Here is a 24,494-nt window from a genome sequence, read left to right as displayed (position 1 = left end):
CAATACATGTTCCTTTTACAGAAAAAAAGAAAAAAAATAAGGAAATAGGACATAAAACTCATCTGTTATTCCACCATCTAGATACAACTACTGTTAACCCAGGAACACTTAAAGAGTGTTTCATGAATATTTATGTATACATGCAAATATATTTTCTATCGGTCTTAGTTTACAAAACAGGGATCCTATTGTCCTTGCTGTTTTGTGACCTTTTCTTTCATTGAATAAGATATTAATAAATATCCTTTGCCAATAAATATACTTCAACTCCGTGGTGGACAGATTCTAAGATGATTCCCTTTGATCCCCACCCCCTTGTGTTCTCACCATTGTATAACTGTGTGATCCACTCCATTTGAGTGTGGGCTGAACTTTTGACTTACATCCAACCAATAGAATATCACAGTGTTGGGATATCATTTCCGAGATTAGGTTACAAGAAGACTCTATCTTCTTGCTCATGCTCTCTTATTCTCTGGCTTGCTTTCTGCCATGGAGCCAACTGCCATGTCATCAACTGTCTGCCCTACAGAAATGCCCATGTGTCAAGGAGCTAAGGGAGACCAGCCCAGGAGGAGCTGAATCCTGCCAACAATCACTTGAGTGAACTTGAGAGTGAATCCTCTCCATGTTAAGCCTTGAGGTGATTGTAGCTCCATCAAATACCTTCATTGTAGCCTTGTGAGAGATCTGAGTCAGAGGATGGAGTTAAGCCAAGCCCAGATTCCAGACCCTCAGAAACTGTGAGATAATAAATTTGTTGTTCTAAGCTACTAAGTTTTGGTGTAAAACAGCCATAGATAACTGATACAAATCACATAATTTTTAATAGCTGCTTCATATGTTAATATGTCTGTACCATAATTTACTCAATCTTTTGTTGCTGCATATTTTGGTTATTTTGTTTTGCTATTATAAACAGGGCTGCAATGAATATTATTGTACTTAAACATTGGTACACGTTCTTCTTTCCTAAGGATAAATTCCTTGAAGTAAAATAGCTGGCTTTCAATGGGTATGCATTTTTTTTAAAGCTTTTGGTATGTTATTCCCCAATCACTTTCTGTTAGGATTGTATTCATTTACAGTCCTGCTGGCTGTAGTTCAGAGTGGGTTTTTGGTTAATTTCAACTGCTTTATCTTGAGTTGTCTCCATGAAAACCAGTTAGAAACCAAAACCAAAGCCCCAAACAAGAAAAGCCCCAAACAAGAACCCAGGAAAGAAAACTAAGGTTGAATCTTGAAAACTATGAGATAAATTTGAAGCTAAACAATTTTCAAAGTACCATTGTTTTGAAATAAGTCCGATAAATTCAACCACCCTCAAATTGTTATTCTTATCTTTCAATGGACACAGAAGTCCTGAAAATGTGGTGATACTCACAGTCTTCACGAACTTTGAAAGGGAAAACAACAATTTCCCTGGTTGAAGTCAACATAACAATAGGCTAGTTTGAAAATCCTGTTTTTTTTCAGTTGCACAAAGGATTGTCAATAAATTCAACTTTTTAAATTACTAAGCTGGATAAACTGAATTCAATAGAGTTTTTGGAAGCATTTTGTATACATAGATACCACCACCATTTCCAAATTGCAACCCTTACTGTTGGGGAAGAGTAAATATTTTAATGAATGCTATATATTTTAACAAGCTCTGAACTCTGCGGTTGGTTTAAGCTAAGGGTGCAATTTCAGGCATCTAAATAAGTAAATAAATGAGGAAGAAAATCCATGTTAATTGCAGTAATTTGCGGCACTTTCAAATTCTTAATTAAGAAATAAAATAGGATTCATTAGCCATGCCCAGTGTAGATGGCATACATAGATCACCATTATGACCAGACACAAGACCTGAAGTCATTGCCATAAATGAAATAACAGAGAAAAATCACTGGTGCATTATTGGCCAGAGTATGCAGGCACAAAGAGGGAGGAGAGAGGGGAGAGAGACACATAAAATGCCTGTCCTCCAAAACCTGGCCTGGGGATTGCATTATCCCAAAACATCTCCCCTGAGCCTGGAATCCTGCCTCCTCCTAATTTTGGGGATTGGTTCCTCCCTCAAGCCTCACACAAAACTTCTCTTAGCCTGTCTGACAACCCTGCCAGTGCTTACTTTTTAAACTTTATCAATCATCTGCCCCAGGTCTTTTGTGTACCTGGACTTCAGGTCTCTTTGCCTGCTTCATTTTCTTAGTGAGTCCTAATATATATACATATTTTTTAAAAACTGGGAAGAAGAAAAGAACTTTGGTTATAACCAGAAGCATTCTGACTCATGCTGCTTTTTAAAAATTAAGCATTAAATTAGAGAGAGCACATAATTTACTATTAGAAAAATTACTTTTGACTGGGACAAATGTTTCTCTGGACAGGGCACCAGACATTAATTGGGACTGTTCCTGGCAATCCAAGATGCTTGGTGCCTCTAATGAAAGCCCATGCAGGCCCCCAGGGGAGGGGGAAGGTGGTAGTGGGCATGAGTTTTCAGGCATGTAAGGGGAGCTCTGCTCTGGTTATGTGGGCTGTTGGGGTAATCTCAATGTGTGCTTGTTTGGAAGAAAGAGCACTGATGTACCTGGCTGTGGGCAGAGATGACTCGTCATTGTATTCCTGGTGAGAACACAAATGTAGACTATAGGCATGTATCCCTTGGGCCTTCCCTTTCCTGCTGTTCTACCTATCTTAGTGTTGATATCCAGGTAGGCATGAACACTCTGTGGAGACAGGCACGGGCAGGTGTGGGCAGCCAATTGCATTCAGCTCAGCAGTGAGAAGGGTACAGAGTACAGGGCATGAGCAATTTGAAGAGGTCTGGAAACTCAAGGTGAAGAAAGAAAAGAAAGAAAATAATCCACTGAAGATCTCTAAAAGAAATTGAAGAATCTTGTCTGGGATTAGACACTGAAATATTTTGGGCAGGTAGCAAAGTTTTTGGTGTTACTTGTAGACTGAAGCAAATCAGAAATGAGCATATACACTTCTCAAAACCTATTATATCTTCATGTGGAAGGCATAAGACTAGTCTGAGACATACTTTTTGTTTTGGGGGGACTTATGTGTTGCTTCCTTAAGTCAAAGGCTCCCTTTCCTTTGAAATGGAAAGCAGAGAGAAAGCTGGTCTCTTAGCCCTACTTACTGAACCATGCAAATCCTTTCTTGGGGAAGGCCATCCACTATTCCACACCCATGATGAAGACCCTCGTGGAATTTACGAGAGGTGCAATAAATGTTCACGTCTTGCAATGTTCCATTTCCCAGAGGATCCTTCCTCCCTGGCCACATCCGGACAGAGTCCAGACCTTTGGGGACTCAGAGGCCTGTTGCTGTGGGTAATGTGAATGATTATTTCCATTCCTTACCAAAACAGGGGGAGAACAGCATCATTATGCCTTTAATTTTCTGAAGATTTATGGTAAAGCAGATACAGAGCTTTTCCAATTTTAGAAGTAAGACAAAGAGAAACAAATTCAAAATACATCCATAAAAACTGAGGCTAGATACCAGACTAGGAAAAGAAAAACCGACTATATAGAGTCTTCCTGTAGAATTCACTATTTCCTGTGTGCTAGGTACTCTAACTTGGCACAGATAGTGAGTGAGAATAGTATGCTGACAAGACATAAAAAAGGATGAGAAAAAAGTAGGCAGGAGATGTCAGAGCCATGACAAGCCCTGGGAAGTATGCTTTATTACGCTGTTGCAAGGAAGATCAAGGAGAATTCATTGTTAAAGTTCTTTTGAGGACAGGCCTGAAATACAGTTATATCTCAATTATTACATTTGAGAATTGTTTGTTCATTCCTTTATTTATTCATTTAATTATTAGCTATTAATATTAACAAACATTAATTGAGCATTTTCTCTTTGTCAGATATAGCGTTAGGTGCTGGAGATTTAGGGGAGGAAAATTGGGATATACAGCCTTTTAGAAAGAGCTTTACTTTTAAGACAGTGTTGTTAAGATAGCCCTGCCCACTTCCTTTTGAATTTGTTCCAAGACAATAATAATAAGAAGAAACAGAAATGCAAACCTCACCTTTTTTGAGGAAGGGCTGCCAAAAGCAGTAAAGTTCCAACCTAGGGCAGGTAGATGCTGAAAGGTGTCTGCTGCCAAAGACCTCAAGCAAAGCTCGCAGAGCACAGAGTTTGCCAAAGAGGGCAGAACCAACACCGTCTTTTGGGGGACAACTGGTCTAAGGTGAATGGCTGCCTGTAAAAGCATCCCTGGACTCTTCTATTAAGAAAAGGGGAGGTGGTATAAATGAGAAAACACTTAAAAATTCTATTTAAGCTTGTCTGTTGGGAAGGCGGGTTAGAGAAGATAGGTTCCACTTTAATTGGTCTTGGCAACTGCCAATCTCTTTTTTTTTCTGGAAAAAGGTAAATGCTCAATTAACTTGTACACATATCCACACACACAACCTTGTGTGTTGTCAGGCACATCCCTATAAACTAGAGAGATGCTACTGGATGACATTATAGGCTGGCTCTTCACACCTTCCTTTTTCTGCAAAATAGCTGGTTAAGAAAGAGCTTATCTCAGTCAAATATGAGCCAGAATCAAACAGAAACCATCAGAAGAATTCTACAAAGATATTGCAAGAAAAGAAGGTAATGATAAAAGGAAACAGACAAAGAACAAGTACCAAATTGTGTTACCATCAAGCTAAAGGAAACTGTGCCAAGCAAACTATCATAGACAGTGGCTGGCAAGATGGCTGCATAGAAACATCTCCAGTCTGCAGCTCTCAGTGAGATCAGTACAGAAGGCAGGTGATTTCTGCATTTCCAACTGCGGTACCTAACTCATCTCATTGGGACTGGTTAGACAGTGGGTCCAGCCCATTTAGGGCGAGCAGAAGCAGGGTGGGGTGTTGCCTCACCTGGGAAGCACAAAGGATCAAAGAACTCCCTCTTCTATTCAAGGGAAGCCATGAGGGACTGTGCCTTGAGGAACAGTGCATTCTGGCTCAGATACTATTCTTTTCCCATGGTCTTTGCAACCCACAGACCAGGAGATTCCCTTGGGTGCCTACACCACCAGGGCCCTGGGTTTCAAGCACAAAAGTGGGTGGTTGTTTGGGCAGACACCAAGCTAGCTGCAGGAGTTTTTCTTCATACCCCAGTGGCACCTGGAACGCCAGTGAGACAGAACCATTCACTTCCCTGGAAAGGGGGCTGAAGCCAGGGAGCCAAGTGGTCTAGGTCAGTGGATCCCACCCCCATGGAGCCCAGCAAGCTAAGATCCACTGGCTTGAAATTCTTGCTGCCAGCACAGCAGTCTGAAGTCAGCCTGGGATGCTCGAGCTTGGTTGGGGTAAGGGCGTCCGCCATTACTGAGGCTTGAGTAGGTGGTTTTCCTCTCACAGCATAAACAACGCCACCAGGAAGTTTGGACTCAGTGGAGCCCACCGCAGCTCGACAAAGCTGCTGTAGCCAGACTGCTTCTCTAAATTCCTCCTCCCTGGGCAGGGTATCTCTGAAAGAAAGGCAGCAGCCCCAGTCATGGGCTTATAGATAAAACTCCCATCTCTGTGGGACAAAGCACCTGGGGGAAGGGGTGGCTGTGGGTGCAGCTTCAGTAGACTTAAATGTTCCTGCCTGCCGACTCTGAAGAGATCAGCAGATCTCCCAGCACAGCACTTGAGCTCTGCTAAGGGACAGACTGCCTCCTAAAGTGGGTCCCTGACCCCCATGCCTTCTTACTGGGAGATGCCTCCTAGCAGGGGTCGACAGACACCTCATACAGGAGAGCTCCGGCTGGCATCTTGTGGGTACCCCCCTGGGACGAAGCATCCAAAGGAAGGAACAGGCAGCAATCTTTGCTGTTCTGCAGCTTCCACTGGTGATACCCAGGCAAACAATGTCTGGAGTGGACCTCCAGCAAGCTCCAGCAGACCTGCTGCAGAGGGGCCTGGCTGTTAGAAGGAAAACTAACAAACAGAAAGGAATAGCATCAACATCAACAAAAAGGATGTCCACACAAAAACCCCATCCGAAGGTCACCAACATCAAAGACCGAAAGTAGATAAATCCATGAAGATGAGAAAAAACCAGTGCAAAAAGGCTGAAAACTCCAAAAACCAGAACTCCTCTTCTCCAAAGGATCACAACTCCCCGCCAGCAAGGGAATAAAACTGGATGAAGAATGAGTTTGATGAACTGACAGAAGTAGGCTTCAGAAGGCGGGTAATAACAAACTCCTCCAAGCTAAAGAAGCATGTTCTAACCCAATGCAAGGAAGCCAAGAACCTTGAAAAAAGGTTAGAGGAATTGCTAACTAGAATAACCAGTTTAGAGAAGAACATCAATGACCTGATGGAGCTGAAAAACACAGCACAAGAACTTCGTGAAGCATACACAAGTATCAATAGCCGAATCGATCAAGTGGAAGAAAGGATATCAGAGATTGAAGATCAACTTAATGAAATAAAGCATGAAGACAAGATTAGAGAAAAAGGAATGAAAAGGAACAAACAAAGCCTCCAAGAAATATGGGACTATGTGAAAAGACCAAACCTACGTTTGACTGATGTACCTGAAAGTGACAGGGAGAATGGAACCAAGTTGGAAAACACTCTTCAGGATATTGTTCAGGACAACTTCCCCAGCCTCGCAAGGCAGGCCAACATTCAAATTCAGGAAATACTGAAAACGCCACAAAGATACTTCTCAAGAAGAGTAACCCCAAGAAACATAATCATCACCTTCACCAAGGTTGAAATTAAGGAAAAAATGTTAAGGGCCGTCAGAGAGAAAGGTCGGGTTACCCACAAAGATAAGCTCACCAGACTAACAGCAGATCTCTCTGCAGAAACCTTACAAACCAGAAGAGAGTGGGGGCCAATATTCAAAATTCTTAAAACAGAGAGTTTTCAACCCAGAATTTCATATCCAGCCAAACTAATCTTCATAAGAGAAGGAGAAATAAAATCCTTTACAGACAAGCAATTGCTGAGAGATTTTGTCACCACCAGGCCCGCCTTACAAGAGCTCCTGAAGGAAGCACTAAATATGGAAAGGAAAAACCAGTACCAGCCACTGCAAAAACATACCAAATTGTAAAGACCATCAATGCTATGAAGAAACTGCATCAACTAATGGGCAAAATAACCAGCTATCATGATAATGACAGGATCAAATTCACACATAACGATATTAACCTTAAATGTAAATGGGCTAAATGTCCCAATTAAAAGACACAGGCTGGAAAATTGGATAAAGAGTCAAGACCAATTACTGTGCTGTATTCAGAAGACCCATCTCATGTGCAAAGACACACATAGGCTCAAAATAAAGGGATGGAGGAAGATTTACCAAGCAAATGGAAAGCAAAAAAAGCAGGGGTTGCAATCCTAGTCTCTGATAAAACAGACTTTAAACCAACAAAGATAAAAAAAGACAAAGAAGGGCATTACATAATGGTAAAGGGATCAATGCAACAAGAAGAGATAACTATCATATATATATATATATATATATATATATATATATATATATATCCTAAATATATATATAACCTAAACATATATCTACATCTATACCCTAAATATATATCCTAAATATATGCACCCAATACAGGAGCACCCATATTCATAAAGCAAGTTCTTAGAGACATACAAAGAGACTTAGACTCCCACACAATAATAGTGTATTAACACCCCACTGTCAATATTTGACAGATCAATGAGACAGAAAATTAACAAGGATATTCAGGACTTGAACTCAGTTCTGGACCAAGCAGACATCTAAAGAACTCCCCACCCCAAGTCAACAGAATATACATTCTTCTCAACACCACATCGCACTTATTCTAAAATTGACCACATAATTGGAAAACCCTCCTCAGCAAATGCAAAAGAACAGAAATCATAACTGTCTCTCAGACCACAGTGCAATCAAATTAGAACTCAGGATTAAGAAACTCACTCAGAACTGCACAACCATGTGGAAACTGAACAACCTGCTCCTGAATGAATACTGGGTACATAACCAAATTAAGGCAGAAATAAATAAGTTCTTTGAAACCAATGAGAAGAAAGACACAACATACCAGGATCTCTGGGACACAGCTAAAGCAGTGTTTAAAGGGAAATTTATAGCATTAAATGCCCACAGGAGAAAGTGGGAAAGATCTAGAATCGACACCCTAACATCACAATTAAAAGAACTAGAGAAGCAAGAGCAAACAAATTCAAAAGCTAGCAAAAGACAAGAAATAACTAAGATCAGAGCAGAACTGAAGGAGATAGAGACCCAAAAAACCCTTCAAAAAATTAATGAATCCAGGAGCTGGTTTTTTGAAAAGATTAACAAAATAGATAGACTGCTAGCCAGACCAATAAAGAAGAAAAGAGAGAAGAATCAAATAGACACAATAAAAAATGATAAAGGAGATATCACCACTGAACCTACGGAAATGCAAACTACTATCAGAGAATACTATAAACACCTCTATGCAAATAAACTAGAAAATCTAGAAGAAATGGATAAATTCCTGGACACATACACCCTCTCAAGACTAAACCAGGAAGAAGTTGAATCCCTGAATAGACCAACAACGAGTTCTGAAATTGAGGCAATAATTAATAGCCTACCAACCAAAAAAAGCCCAGGACCGGATGGGTTCACAGCTAAATTATACCAGAGGTACAAAGAGGAGCTGGTACCACTCCTTCTGAAACTATTCCAAACAGTAGGAAAAGAGGGACCCCTCCCTAACTCATTTTACTGGGCCAACATCATCCTGATACCAAAACCTGGCAGACACACAACAAAAAAAGAAAATTTCTGGCCAATATCCCTGATGAACGTTGATGCAAAAATCCTCAATAAAATACGGGCAAACCAAATCCAGCAGCACATCAAAAAGCTTATCCGCCATGATCAAATGGGCTTCAACCCCGGGATGCAAGGGGGTTCAATATACACAAATCAATAAACGTAATCCATCACATAAACAGAATCAATGACAAAAACCACATGATTATCTCAACAGATGCAGAAAAGGCCTTCAATAAAATTCAACACCCATTCATGCTAAAAACTCTCAATAAACTAGGTATTGATGGAATGTATCTCAAAATATTAAGAGCTATTTATGAAAAACCCACAGCCAATATCATACTGAATGGGCAAAAACAGGAAGCATTTCCTTTGAAAACTGGCACAAGACAAATATGCCCTCTCTTACCACTCCTATTCAACATAGTATTGGAAGTTCTGGCCAGGGCAATCAGGCAAGAGAAAAAATAAAGGATATTCAAATAGGAAGAGAGGAAGTCAAATTGTTTCTGTTTGCAGATGACATGATTGTATATTTAGAAAACCCCATCATCTCAGCCCAAAATCTCCTTAAGCTGATCAGCAACTTCAGCAAAGCCTCAGGATACAAAATCAATGTGCAAAAGTCACAAGCATTCCTATACATCAATCATAGACAAACAAAGAGCCAAATCATGAGTGAACTCCTGTTCGCAACTGCTACAAAGAGAATAAAATATCTAAGAATCCAACTTACAAGGGATGTGAAGGGCCTCTTCAAGGAGAACTGCAAACCACTGCTCAAGGAAATAAGAGAGGACACAAAAACAAATGGAAAAACACTTGATGCTCATGGATAGGAAGAATCAATATTATGAAATGGCCATACTGCCCAAAGTAATTTATAGATTTAATGCTGTCCCCATCAAGCTACCATTGGCTTTCTTCTCATAATTAGAAAAAACTACTTTAAATTTCACATGGAACCAAAAAAGAGCCCATGTAGCCAAGACAATCCTAAGCAAAAAGAACAAAGCCAGAGGCATGATGCTACCTGACTTCAAACCATACTACAAGGCTACAGTAACCAAAACAGCATGGTACTGGTACCAAAACAGATATATAGACCAATGGAACAGAACAGAGGCCTCAGGCGTAATGCCACACATCTACAACCATCTGATCTTTGACAAACCTGACAAAAACAAGCAATGGGGAAAGGATTCCCTATTTAATAAATGGTGTTGGGAAAACTGGCTAGCCATATGCAGAAAACTGAACCTGGACCCCTTCCTTACACCTTATACAAAAATTAATTTAAGATGGATTAAAGACTTAAATGTAAGACCTAAAACCACAGAAACCCTAGAAAGAAACCTAGGCATTACCATTCAGGACATAGGCATGGGCAAAGACTTCATGACTAAAACACCAAAAGCAATGGCAACAAAAGCCAGAATTGACAAATGGGATCTAATTAAATTAAAGAGCTTCTGCACAGCAAAAGAAACTATCATCAGAGTGAACAGGCAACCTGCAGAATGGAAGAAAATTTTTGCATTCTATCCATCTGACAAACGGCTAATATCCAGAATCTATAAGAAACTTAAACAAATTAAGAAGAAAAAAACACACAACCCCATCAAAAAATGGGCGAAGGATATGGACAGACACTTCTCAAAAGAAGACATTTATGTGACCAACAAACATATGAAGAAAAGCTCATCATCACCGGTCATTAGAGAAATGCAAATCAAAACCACAATGGGATACCATCTCACACCAGTTAGAATGGCTATCATTAAAAAGTCAGAAAACAACAGATGCTGGAGAGGATGTGGAAAATAGGAATGCTTTTACACTGTTGGTGGGAGTGTAAATTAGTTCAACCACTGTGGAAGACAGTGTGGCGATTCCTCAAGGATCTAGAACCAGAAATACCATTTGACCCAGCAATCCCATTACTGGGTATATACCGAAAGGATTATAAATCATGCCACTATAAAGACATATGCATACGTGTATTTACTGCAGCACTATCCACAATAGCAAAGACTTGGAACCAACCCAAATGCCCATCAATGATAGACTGGATAAAGAAAATGTGGCACAAATACACCATGGAATACTATGCGGCCATGAAAAAGAATGAGTTCATGTTCCTTGCGGGGACATGGATGAAGCTGGAAACCATCATTCTCAGCAAACTAACACAGGAACTGTAAACCAAACACTGCATATTCTCACTCATAAGGGGGAGTTGAACAACGAGAACACATGGACACAGGGAGGGGAACATCTCACACCGTGGCCTGTCATGGGGTCGGGGGCTAGGGGAAGGATAGCATTAGGAGAAATACCTAATGTAGATGATGGGTTGATGGGTGCAGCAAACCACCATGGCATGTGTATACCTATGTAACAAACCTGTACATTCTGCATATGTACCCCAGAACTTAAAGTATAATAAAAAAAAACTATTATAGACAAACATACAAATAAAAAAACAACAAGCCTTAATGAAACAAATCATTATATAAAATAAAATATCAAGAAAGACATGTCCAGACAACTGAAAGAGCAAAAAATGAGCTAGCAGAGCTCAGGAAAGTTGTAAAGGAGAAAGAAAGAGTCATCACCAAAATTAGGGACCCATCAGCAGCAACAAGACGGTGAAAAGAAACTGCTCAAGACACAAAAACAGACTTAAGAACAGGATTGATCAAGTGAGCAGAACACATGAAAATGGATAGTTAAAAAGGAATAAGAAAGAACATGATAGAAATGGAAGATAAAATAGATACAATAGATCTATGCTTATGCATAAATGTAGTATTTGAAGAATACTAAAAAATATAGAATAGAAAATGTATTTGGAGAAGTATAATTTCAAAACAGTTTTCAAAAATAAAATATTTAAATCTGCCTACAAAGCAAGGCAAAACAAACAAAACATAAACCGTCTCAGGAAAAATTGATACAGAAATGATACCCAATGGTAAAGAAAGACTCTCTTGCCATCCCAACAAACAAAAAGCGAAACAAACAAAAGAAAACCAAGATCAAAACCAGAATTTATTTTTCAAGGGGGAAAATCAGGTTGGTGCCAGAGTTTTCCATAGCAACATGATGCTTATAAAACCTCACTAAGAACAAATAAGAACAAATAAGAAACAGTAAAAATGTGTTAAACTCAAACTGTTGTTCAAGTACAAATGCTTCACCACACATCCTAATAATGCAGAAAATGCATTTATCTGATCTCATCTTGAAGAAACTGGAGGCTGAAATTTAACTAATCAGTAGAAAATGAAGAAACTATGGCAGAAGAACTGGTGGTGGGTTTTTAATGACTTTAGGATTACAACACACACACACACAAACTGGAAATTATGATTTGAGAACACAATGTAAATATTAATGAACTATAATAACATTTTAAAACACTGAAACTAAAAAAAATTCAGAAGTTGAAGAGAATGAGAAGGTAGCCAAGGGTCAAAGGTTACCACTTAGTGCTAAAGAATCAAATAGAAGGAAATGTTTATTAAAAAGTATAAGGTTGAGATTAGCAGAAATATCATCATCATCATCAACGTCATCATCATGATTAATTAAAATTCGGTAAGAGTAGAAAAATGAGAGGCTACAGAAGAGGAACTATACACATGTCCTTATCTTGCAGAGCTGACAGTCAATAGCTAGTAAGGATACAGAGGATTAAATATACTGTATAAACTATCAGAAAGATAAACAATAAAGAATGAAAAATGTTAAAACCTTCCCAACTATCTCTATGAACCTACACACAAACCAAATTAAAATATAACAAACCATAACTGTTAGTGAAAGATAAAAAGAGGCAATAGAGGCAGAAAGTATGTGATGTCTAAACTGAGTACAAACACATCTATGACATCAAAAAATATAAAAGTAAAAATGTATCAGTCAAAATAAATAGATTCTCCATTTAAGTTACAATGTAAAGAACAATTTTGTGCTATGAGCAAAAGACACAATTAAAATAAAGTGACTGGAAAGTTGAAAACAAAAGGAAGGAAAAAGGCAAGCAAGCAAATCAAAACAAAACTAGAAATCTTAGTTTTAATATCAGGCATGTATCAGACAGGTTGAGTTCAGGGCTCAAAACAGTAAATGACACAAACATAGAAACTTTATTGAAACCTGCAATGATGATCTAAACATTATAAATATTTATGCACCAAAAAACATAGCAACAGCTTTTATTAAGCTAAAAGGCAGTACATATAAAAACAAAAGGCAGGAGATGTATAAAGAGTAAGAGAGCAATACAATTCCTTCAGTTTAAAGATATCAGAATACTTTTAGAGTCACATTACACTTCATTTGGGGATTTTCTCTACTTTTCAACTCGCTGTATTTTTACAAACAGCTATAAAAGAATCGACAGTATCTTCTCCCTGCTACCATTCCTTTCATAGCTCCCCATATCTGCTGCATAAGTCCAAGTTCCTTTATAATGTGGCCCTGCCTACTTCTCTAGTGTTCTCTCGCTCTTCAGGTGTTCACAGACATGCCCCACACTGGGAGCTTTCCTTTTCACACCTCCTTGCCTTTGCCTTGGTCCATGCTGTTTCCTTTCTCTGGATGCTCTTCACTCCCTCTGAAAGTAGGTGGACATGATTTTTAAGACTTCACAAACATGTCACTTCCTCTGGGGAGCCTTCTTTGCCTCCAACCCCCACCAGGCACAGGAAACAATTAATACATGCTTACACCACACTGGCACTAACCCAGTTCCTTGGGATCAAGACAAGAGAGATACCTTTGCTCCACCTCATCCTTCATTCCCCACATGTAATTAGGTACAAAGGCCTGCCAGTTGTTCCCTATTGTTTTTCATTTCTTCTATAACCACCTGACTGTCACCCCTGTATCCCTGAGCTCCTCTTCTCTGAGTATTTTGTGGAAGCATCACCCTCTCCTGTTGATTCAGCATCTGCCCTTGCATCCATCTTCTTAAGTAACACTTGGTCAATCAGCTCCTTTGCTCCAGGGTCTCCAGTGGTTTCCCTTTCCTTTACGATCAATTCTTTCATCTGATTTCAAGGCTTTCGGAGCCTGGACATGATGCCCTTTCCTAAATAATTGTCCATTATTACCATCTTACACACCGTTCCATCCACACTGACCATCCTTCCAACAATGCCATGGACACATACCATCTCTATGGCCATCCTGACCTGTACCATAATCACCTTTCTCATGTTCTTCCTGCTTTTCTTCCCTACATATCCAAATCCTGCTTCAAGGGCAACACAGGGGCAACCTCCGCTTCCCCTCCAGCCCATCAGGCCACAAATCTCTGCCCTGAGCTCTTGTGACATTTATTATCAACATCTCAGCTTGGCTTTTATCTTAATTCATGCTGTGAGTTGCACTTTACTGTACATGCTTTATCTCATCAGATACACTTGACACCTCAGGGATTATGTCTTGTGCTTCTTCTATATTATCTTTGATATCTTACAAGGGGTCGAGAATATAGTAGGTGCTCAGCAATTATATATTCTTTTTAAAAACATAGAATCCATTGCTTTTGTACATGTCATTTAGCAGGATGCCAGTGCATTTGAATCCTAAGCCTTAACCTCTTTCACGGCTTCTTCCCTTCCAGGTTAGAGTGACCCAATTTCTAACCATCATTTTCTAATTATTCACCTAGGCTAATTAATTACAATGGAGTTGCTTAATATTTTAAAAACTGCTGCCCTTCCATTATCTCAGTGGGCCTTCACATGATACTGTGTTGCAGGCAATGCAGGGATTGTTGGCTTAATTTTACAAATAGGAAAATAAAGTCACGAGTCCAAGACCACACAGTATGTCACTGGCACAAGGGAGGTCAGACTGCGTAGCTTCTGCTTGTTGTCCCTTATTCTTTACACCAGAACAAGCTCTGCCCCTTTCCTAAGTTTCCGGAACTCTAGATGATTAAATGCATTTTGAAAGCATTGATTTTTGCTAAAATGTTTCCTTATTTTGCTTTTGATTTCTCCTTCCCAGTGAAGATACTGCCTCTTCCTTGATGGTTAGCATTCTTTTTCTTCCATGAATGATGGCTCCACTCTATCCTCCTTTTGTTCTCTTTGCCTGAGTTTCCATTTAGCCCCGACAGCCCCTGGAGAACCATTCTGGCTTAATGCCTCCTGCATCCTTTCAAATTGTTCTTGTTTCTTAGCTCTGGATTTCCTGCAGGGCTGGCCTTCTCAGCAAATGAAGATCCTCCAGCGGAAGGCACTACTCCTGACCAAGGTTCTTGATCCTGCTGGGAGGTGGGGGTGGTGGCTGGTAGAGGAGAGGGTGCAGCCCTGCCTTGATTCTCTGGGAATACAGGCAGGTGGCTGTGCTGATGTAGTTCTGGTGAGCCCTGGAACTTGCCTGTACCTCATTTTGTTCTGACCAGCCCCTCTCTCCCCATACCTCCCACACTGTCTTTAGAATGATCTACCTCCACCTCCTCCAGGACAGCTAATTCACAGTGTGTTTTTTTGTTCTCTACGTTATATATCACTTTTTAATTTGTCTGTGGGAGAGGGTGGAGTGGGTTGGTAACATTTACCGATGTCCTAGACTGAGTAGGAATTACCTTATATTATGTATCTTGAATGGATGCTGGAGTCACCCTTTAGCATAACTGTCCATTAGGTAAAATGAGTTTTCAGTTGTCTCAATCCCAGTAGTGTATATCTATTAGTTTTGTTTCCCTTCCTGTCCCTATGACCATGAAGGGGACAAGGTAACCCAGCCTGAGTACAGATAGAACCTCAACTTCCTGGCTGTTGGATTGGCCTGAGAAGAGATGGGCACGTGACCCAAGCCAGGCCAGTCAGAGTCCTTCTCTGAGTTTCAAGGGGAGCTGGATAGAGGAAGCCAACTTTTCTCTCTGGCTATTAAACTGTCGGGATATGAGGTTGCAGGGGCTGATGCCAAACCTCAACAACAAGCAATATGGGGGAAATGACATAACATCCACAGAGAAACATAAATGGGGATTGAGGGATGGGTGATACTAGAACTCCAATACCAGTTATTCGTGAGGCCAGCTCCCACCCCTGGGTTTTAAGGAGCTTGGCTATATGAGCCTGTAAATTACCTTCTACTGCTGGAGCCAGTTTGATCTGTTAATTGCAATCAAGAAAATCCTGTCTAATATAATCCCTTCTGTTGGTGACTTCTCCCATCACAAGTCCCATATGCTCTGTGCCATCCCTGGCTACCCCAAACTGAGTGTCCTTACACTCGGCATCACTGTGGGTTCATTGGGGGTTGATTCCTGTCTTCTTAGATACCCCAAAAGTCACACCCACATGGACATTGCGTCATCATCAGTAGATAAGAAATAAAATAAATACACATGTCCCTGAAAGAATTAGAGCTCCACGGGAGAAGGGTTCTCTACCTGCTTTGTTAACAGATGTGCCCATCTGTCTAGGTGGGGCCAGGCACACAGTGGGCACATGAAGAATATTTGCTGAATGGAGGAATCAGTGAATGTGGTAATTTATTCATTCACAGGGGTATACAGGGTGCTGGGCTGCCTCTCTTTTTCTGCTCAGTCATCTCCAATCACTGCCCATTGCATTCCGAATTTAACTCTCTCTTTTATCTACCCTCAATCTACTTGGCTGGCCTTCTCTCTTATGACTCCCCTACTTGTTCAAAGAACCTCCTAGTGTGCAGCAGGATGTTAGGTCACCTGAGTTTTTGGTCTGTCTCTGTGGACTGTGCCTTGGCTTGGGCGATTCCATCTATCTAGGATGCATCTTCTCTCTGTACTTCACAATCCCACATTTTGAACTCATGCCTCAAGGCCAAGCTCAGATGGAACTCATGCTCTATTCCTCTCATTCAGAAAGAATCTCACATGCTGCTCAGCTTTGCTAGCACATTCTTCAGCCTTCATGCTCTCTAACTTGTACTGATACCAGTTACTGATGCACACGCCTTCCCTTCTCTGGCAGACTCTAGGTTTCCTGGGTGCAGGCCTCCTTCTGCCTCTCTTTGTCTTTGTCCATCATCTTTTCCCTCTACCCACTTCTTTTCTACCACACCCCTCTGTACTCATAGTCAACCATATCCTAGCACAGTCTCACACAAAGGGGATGTCCAGGTAATATAATACATGAATAAATCTGTGTAAATTAGTGCAAAACGATCAACTCTGACCTGACCGAGATAAGCACATAGAATCAGGCTGCAGGGCTCGTTGCAAATTGGGGATAATAATCCTCACTTTCTCCCATCACAAATCCCATATGCTCTGTGCCACAGACCTTGTGGGGCATGGCTGATAAAATCTATAGTTTAACCCAATGCCCAGCATTATTTAAAGCACTCAGTAAGTGTTGGTTGTTGTTTTTGTTATTAACAGGTCTTGGGCTACCTAGGAAGTCAGGAGGACACTTTCTTTTTTTTTTTTTTTTCTGTCCAGCAGACATCTCTTATATTTGCAACGTGACACTTTTCTCCATTTTATACTTAGCAATGTGTTTCCAATGCATCCATGCCCTTCCAGAGTCCTTTCCTATGGCTGTCTCTCAGCCAGCCAGGCAGCTGGCTGCTCCTCCCGTCAGTTTACCCCTCGCCACAGCTGCTCTACCTCTAGGAAAGCATTTCCTGGGTCAGGTGGGCTCCTAGCTGAGCAATTTTGGGAGTCCATTGTCCCAGGCATGCTTTCATGATTTTCTTGAGATAGGGCCCTGAGGAAGGGAGGAGGAGAAGGATGGATGGATGCATGCATGGATGGATGGATGAAGGGAGGGAGGGAGGCTTCGGGCCCAGGTCTGGGATGACAAGATACTTTCTGCTTTGGGAGGCCAGAGGAGGAGGGAAGAAAAGATCACCCCCCGTCATGGACTACTGGCCCATGCCCATCACTGCCCTGTCCTGGGCCTTGGAGAGATGATAGAAAATTGGGATGGGAGGCAAGCCTGGCTGCTTTCACAAAACCCTCTTTGTTACCACAACTGCCAACAGTGCAGCTCCATGAGGAAATGGAGCTGTTTGGGTGCTTTCTTTTATTTTCCCCTCTGCACACGTATGCAATTGATTCTGGAGGCACTGCTTCTCTCGCTGAACCCCCAAATATCTCCAGAGGTTTGCAAGGGGATGACACTGTGACAGAGATAGTGTTTTCTTCTCTCCGTTTCTTTCTGCATTTCTTTCTCTCTCTCTCTGACCCTCCTCTGTCTCACTCTGTATCTGTTTTTTCTCCCTTTAGCTGGTACCTGTGTGACCACCATCTCTTGTCTTCCTATTATTTCTCTAGCTGTCCCTTCCATTGTCTGTTTCTGTCTCTCTCCTTCTGAGGCTGCCCCTTTCCTTGTGCCCTTCCCTACTTCTCTCCTGCCTGCCTGCATTTTGGCTTTCCTTCTCACTGCCATGATGCTGTCACGGTGAGAAGGGGACAATCTATCTGTCAGAGACAGGCTCTGCCAACCTCCACCATCTCTCTCCTGCTGCCGGCAATTATCTGGAGGTTGGCATTGGGCCCAGAAACTGCTGCTTGTACAACCCCACGGCTCAGGGCCTGCTCCTCCACGCCAGCCCCCTTGGAGGATCACTTGGTGCTGTGCCCAGGATGCGACAACCTGCAAAGGTCACACGCACTCCCAAGAAGATGGACTGCTCTACGAGTGGAACTGACAGTGGGCAGATTTGCAAATGTCCCTCTAGACTTTCTAGCATTTCACAAAGGCAGGCAAAGAGCAGCAAAAAATAGAAATTACACGAAATTACACACAGCACTGGCCCTCTCCACCTGAACATCTGCCACTCATGCCGGGTTTTATTTCTTTGCTTCTTTTTTTCAAAAGTGGCTTTTGAATCTATCTTATTTGACATTATATAACTAATTCATCCACAAGACTTCATTGAACATTGACAGTACGCTAGGTACCAGGTGGGAGCTGACCTTACATTTATAGGATGCTGTGCAGTTCTGTAAACAGAGTCACAGCTATGACCTGACACACTCTCTCTCAGGGGTCCATGGGGTTTCAGAGCTGACAGAGACTTGTGAGGTTATTTAATCCAAACCATTTATCTCAGAGATGGGAAATTTGAGGTCCAGAGAAGCCAAGTTACCCTAAATCAGACAGTTAGTTGGTAGCAAAGACCAGACAAGAACTCAGATATTTAGGTTCCTGAGGAAATGTTCGTTTTACTCTTCGCCCCACTACTTCTGTTGGGTAGACATGGTGGAATTACTATCCTTTAACAAGGGAGGAAACTGAGCTTCCAGGAAGACAAATGATTCTGCCCAGACCATTTGGTTGTTAGGCGTTAGCGTTCTTGTATCTCATTTATTTTAAAGTATGTTCTTCCAACCAGTCTACTAACCTTGCAAAACATCCTGGTAATCAGAAAAATTAGAAATAGGGTGGACAGGGCTAATCCTCCTGGACTGATTTGAGCCTTTTCAGCTGGCTCTGAGCAGGGACACTGCTTTCATCAATACGGAGGCAAAGCCCTGTCATAAAGTGCTTAATCATGTTCAACGAGCCTTTTGCCAAGGGTCTGCCATGTGTCACGGGCTTATTACATGGCAGGTTAGCCCATATCCACACACTCTCACTAGGAGATCTTCATGTCCATAGGGTTCAGTGACTAGCTCACCACCTGCCCACTAGGGATTCACCTCTGTGCACTGTGGTACTGCCTCATGCAACACTGGGAAAACCCCAGCCAGAAACGGAAGCATGCACACACACAAAAAGATGACTGAAGGATTCTAGAATGTCCTACAAACCTGGCTACAACCACCCATGCTCCCTGCATGTGTCAAATGTGAAGATGTAGATAAATGGCCTTGCTTTTCGCAATGTGGCCTTTACGTAATAATGGCAGCTGTCATTTATTGAGCATCTACAGTGCATGAGATGCTATGTTAGAGGCTCCTCCCTCATCATCTCCCTTAATCCTCACCATCACCCCATTAAGTAGGGATCATCTTTGTCATCTGTGTCCCTAACTGAACATTTGGGAGACCAACGTCACACAGCTGGTGGGTCAAGCTGCTGGGTGTCGTGTTCAGGCTTTCAAATGACAAAGCTTATCACTGCTCCACGCCAGGCTACCCAACTGCCTCCCCCTTTGCCCAATTTACAGGGAACCCAGATTAAGGTAGCAAAGGGAGTACAGGCTTTCTACAGTGAACTCATGGTCCCTGGTTCATGGAAGAAAGGGACAGCAGAGCCACCATGTGAGTAGGAGAAGATGGAACTGGTTATTGCGTCAGGGGTTGGGGTGGGCTGAACCTGCCTGTATACTTCCTGGGCTTCCAAAGATATTCTGTATCAGAGCACATTATAAGAATGGACATTGATCACTCCGAGGGAAACAAAAAGTTAACATACATTCAGCATATTTCGTTTTAAAAGGAGAGAAATCATGATAATGGTGTCATGATAATAGAGGCCATATATTGAGTGCTTAGCAGGTGACAAGCAGTTTGCTAAGTGCCTCACTTCTATTTTACAAAAATCTGCAAAGTAGGCATTCTCCCATTTTGCAGGTGAGGAAATTAAAGTCCAAAGATGTTAAAACAAAACAAAAAAATTAAAAAAAATGCAAAACCAGATTGATTCAGATTGTAACTGTAGAACTGGGATTCAAGTGTCAAGCCGCCTGTTTCCAAAGCTGCTCCATCTACCACGTGGCTCTCAAGGAAGTATACACTGCTGATTAGAAAGCTTTCCTACTAAATAATTAAAACTTCAGAATTATCCCTGTACTTAAAGGGATACATTTCAATTACCTGGAACAGTCACTGAGGCAGAACAGCCTCCCTGACTACACTCTTTCTCTGCTCTGTTTCAAATCACATATCTCAGAACCCTCAGACTCTAGTGGACAATATATGCCTCCTGCCTGGCAGCATCACGAGGGGACCCTAAAGCTAGGGAATTTATGGGCCCTGCTAGACAGTGTACAAGTCCCTTGCCTGCTCGGAATGCAAGTCTCTGGCCCGTGGACTCTCCATGGAAACCAGGGCTTGGTTCCCGCAAGTTGGCTGGCTCTAAAAGTCTATGCCTTTTGTACTGAGGTTTTATTTTCCTTTTTGATGCCGTTATGGGGGACAGTTGAAGAGGAAATTCCCTGTAGTTCAACAGAATCTAGATTTATAGAGTAGTATGAAAATATTTGCCTTGTGTTTGAAACTGCTGAAGAGGGAAAAAGAAACGTTGTTTTCTATGGAATTATGAAAACAGAAACATTGATTGGTTTTGTTTGGGGTTTTTCACTCATTCAATGATAACTTGATGTTTTCTGGTGCTTGGAGAGGGCCAGGTTTCTTCCAGGTAACACTGGCAACTAGGAAAACTGTGCAGTTTGTTTCTTACACTTTCTGCTCCACCCTCTGCATCCCTCCTACCACGTCTTCCCTTTTCAATTCCCACCTGCAATAATCCCAGGCCCCACATCACCTCAGACTCTCCCAGGGAGGAAAACAATCTAGCATTAATTCACAGTAATTATGAAGAATTGATGAGTTGCAATCTTTTATAAATTGTTGTCTCTTTTTAAAAAATGCTGAAGATGAATAATTCTCCTTAACCCAAATATATGATTATGCTCAAACGATGCAATTTTAGGCACTTGTGAGAGAAGTAAGTTTGGGCAGAATTTCAAGGCCTTTTTGTTGCCCTTCATGTCATATCACACAGGCAATGATGGGCTCTGTCTAAATATGAGGCTGATTCTGACTGTGCACATGGATTTTGCTTCAGAACGACCTCTTTACAGAGCTGAAACTATTCTAGGCACTTTGATCTCAAATATCTGTGGGAGCCTTTCTAGCAGACTGGAGGGACAGGTCCCAGAGCTTTGTTCCATAAAACAGATGAGGTCCTAAGGAATAGATTGTAGTCTAGAGCTTCTAAAAGATGGTCAGGATGCTGTCCTTTTCAGGGAAGGAAGAAAGAGAAATGCAATTCTCACTAATTAATTGCTCAATTACACCCAACCTAGGCAGCTCCTATCCACCTAGGTTCATCCTCACATGGTCCAATGTTCCCCAATGCAAAGGAGCATCTCTGAAAGGTAACCACAATGATGCTTTCCCCAGTGCAAGTTTTCCCAATGCAATACAAGATTCTAGTAGGCTTAGGTTTACCTCTGTTTGAGCCACTGTGACCTGCAAATTTCAGTATTGGGAAAAATAAGAAACTGAAGGACATGGGAAAGGTGGAGTAGAAAATAGAAAATAGGGGCAAATTGGGTGGAAAGGAGGAGTCAGTTTTGGGGGGCAATGAAAAGGAATTGTAGAAAATAATCCTGGCCTCAGATGGCCTTTGTGAGGGAGTGGGAGCTGAGATCTCATAGGAAAGGTTGGGTCAGATGCCTGGACTTAGGACACCAGGTATTGAGAAGGGGTTCATACAACACCTACTCAGCTTCACCAAACAAGTCAAATAAAGGTGAGTCAAAGCCTTTTTTCCTTCCAGCTTCTAAATCACACTGTGAAACCCAGGAGGCAGAAGCCAATAAAATCTTAAAGACACCCAAGGTCAAGGCCTACTCATTTTAAGTGCTTCTTAGGGTGAATATTTTCTGCCACAAAGCAAAATGGATTTACATGTATCTCATTAAAACTGCAGGGGAGGAAGAACATGAAAAGTTGCCAAGGAGAGAGGGATTGTAAATGGAATTAATAGTACAGAACTCATTAGGGCCCATTATTACTAATTTAAGATACACGAAATGTTAGTGATATTTTCTTTATTTAGCGCGTAGCCTTTGTTGTTGGGTAGAGTGAACTTTATTAAGGCTTTCTTAGCTTCTCTTACAGTTCAGACCTGCCAACCCTATTTTCCCATAAGTTGGGAGTTTCACAAAGGAAAATTCTTCTATCATGAAGGGCTTTCAGGAACAGTCAAGAAGGTCCCTTGAATCTCAAATTCTGGGCTAACCCTTCTGCAAGGTGGACTGGGCAGCCCTAGTGTGTACATGTGGGGATAGCACCTGAATAGGAAGGCTTCATTGGGAGGGTGCAGCATGGAGGTGGTGGTGGGTAGATTGGGTGAAGAGTCAGTGTGTGATTCACAGAGGACCATCAGTAAGGAGTCTCATCTTCTACCTCCTCTCCTTTGCCTGGCTTTGGTGGCTGCCTGAAATGGTGCCATGGTAGAGCCATCATTGGGTGAAGGCAGCATTATTTCCTTTCAGGTGGGAATATGCTTGAGAATGGAATAGATCACTCACATCTTCATGCCAGTGGAAACTCAATCTCTCAGAACCCAATGGCTCTATCTTAGAGAGCAGTTTTAAGTACTAAAGGAAGCTGGAAGAGTCCGGGATATTGGGTGCTGACCAAAAAGATTGGACCTGGATGGGGCAACATGAGAGCCCCAGGTACCTGGTGGGAAATGGGCTAAGGTTTTGAGGAAGGAGATGTGGCAAAGGGGAGGTTGAGGATGTTTGGGCTGAATGCAACCATCTCCAGGTCTCTGCTGTTTTCTCAAATTTGTTTTTCTTACAGCAGAGTCAGGCCACGCTTTCAATGTGTTTATAGGTTCTGGATGGGGATGCTACCCTCAAAGGCATGATCGAAGCCACAAACTTAAATGAGAAAGGCCATAGCATGAGAGCTTTTAGTTTCCAAACCTAGTCTCTGAATGTCAGGCCAGGAGGGGGCTGGAGATGTCCCGATTCTGTGTGTGCTTTCTGAGCAGGCTGGTGCACCAGGAACTGGGCGAGGCCCCGGGAATAGCAGGCTGCAGGTGGTATATGCTTTCAGTCCAGCTGCTCACCTTCCTTTCTTCTTGGTTGAGAGAACTAAGGCCCAGACAAGGAGGTGGTGTGCTGAAAGTCACACACCTTCTTTGAGGCAGAGAAGACACACTGGATGTTTGTATGACATCACAGCAACCTCCCCCAGTGTGGCCAAGTGGGAAGCTCTCTGAAGGGTAAAGTCTCTTTGAAATAGGGAGGTGAGGGCACCACAGCACAGAGTTTTATCCTCCTCTACAGCACGTGGAGACAAGGTCGAATAAGCCAAAGTCTACAGAGATGGAGCTCAGCAAATGTCCCAGTTGCCGGGGCACTCTTGCTTTGGGGCTGACAAGTAGGCCCTCTCTGTCTCCACCCAAAGACTCTCATTTGCTTAGCGCTTGGAAAGGGGATCCCTGGAAGGGGGTGGTGAAGGGCAAATGAGTGTCTCCAAGCTCGGCTGGTGCCCTTTCCATTGCTGGGGAGAGTTTGGATTCTAATATTACTCTTATGGAACTACTCAGCAGATGTCCTGCACTGACAAACTCAGGGATCTCTGAAAATCAACCCTTATTCAGAATGGACTGCCACACATTGTCCCTCCATCTCAGGACTTCCCCTGGCTTTCTAGAGAGCACCTTATTATCGTTGTCCTATTTTACTGTCATTTTTACCTCCAAAGTATAGCTTTCGGTACATCAGCATATTCATTGCACCAAACCACTTGTAAATTCTCCAACTTTGGTGGAATTGTGAAAAGTCTTGAGGAAGTTTCATCCGGGTGTCTGTTGACATGTGACTCTACCCTCACTCTCTCTGTCACAGATCCACAAATGTTTGAGGACACTGGGACTCAGAGGCTGTCATGTGGCTAGTAAAATTGCCCTTGGGCAATTTTAAAATTCTCTCTGCATCTTAGTTTCCCCTTCTGTGAAAAGAGGAGGCTGGACTAGATAGGTTCTAAGCTTTCT

At 42.0% G+C, this 24,494-nt stretch overlaps 1 long non-coding RNA gene across 1 annotated transcript in view; it reads left to right on the top strand.

The window, feature by feature from the left end:
* The window catches only part of LOC134808602 (uncharacterized), a 68,610-nt gene that overhangs the window by 23,646 nt on the left and 20,470 nt on the right, over positions 1 to 24,494 (top strand). Inside the window, exon 6 of the long non-coding RNA XR_010151912.1 lies at positions 533 to 643. This is a non-coding gene — a long non-coding RNA (uncharacterized LOC134808602). The remainder of the gene's footprint in view (positions 1 to 532; positions 644 to 24,494) is intronic.

Source organism: Pan troglodytes, chromosome 17 (genome assembly GCF_028858775.2).
Source record: "Pan troglodytes isolate AG18354 chromosome 17, NHGRI_mPanTro3-v2.0_pri, whole genome shotgun sequence".
Taxonomy (NCBI): domain Eukaryota; kingdom Metazoa; phylum Chordata; class Mammalia; order Primates; family Hominidae; genus Pan; species Pan troglodytes.
Note: the sequence above shows the minus strand (reverse complement) of the source record. Positions and strands in the feature narration are given on the sequence as shown.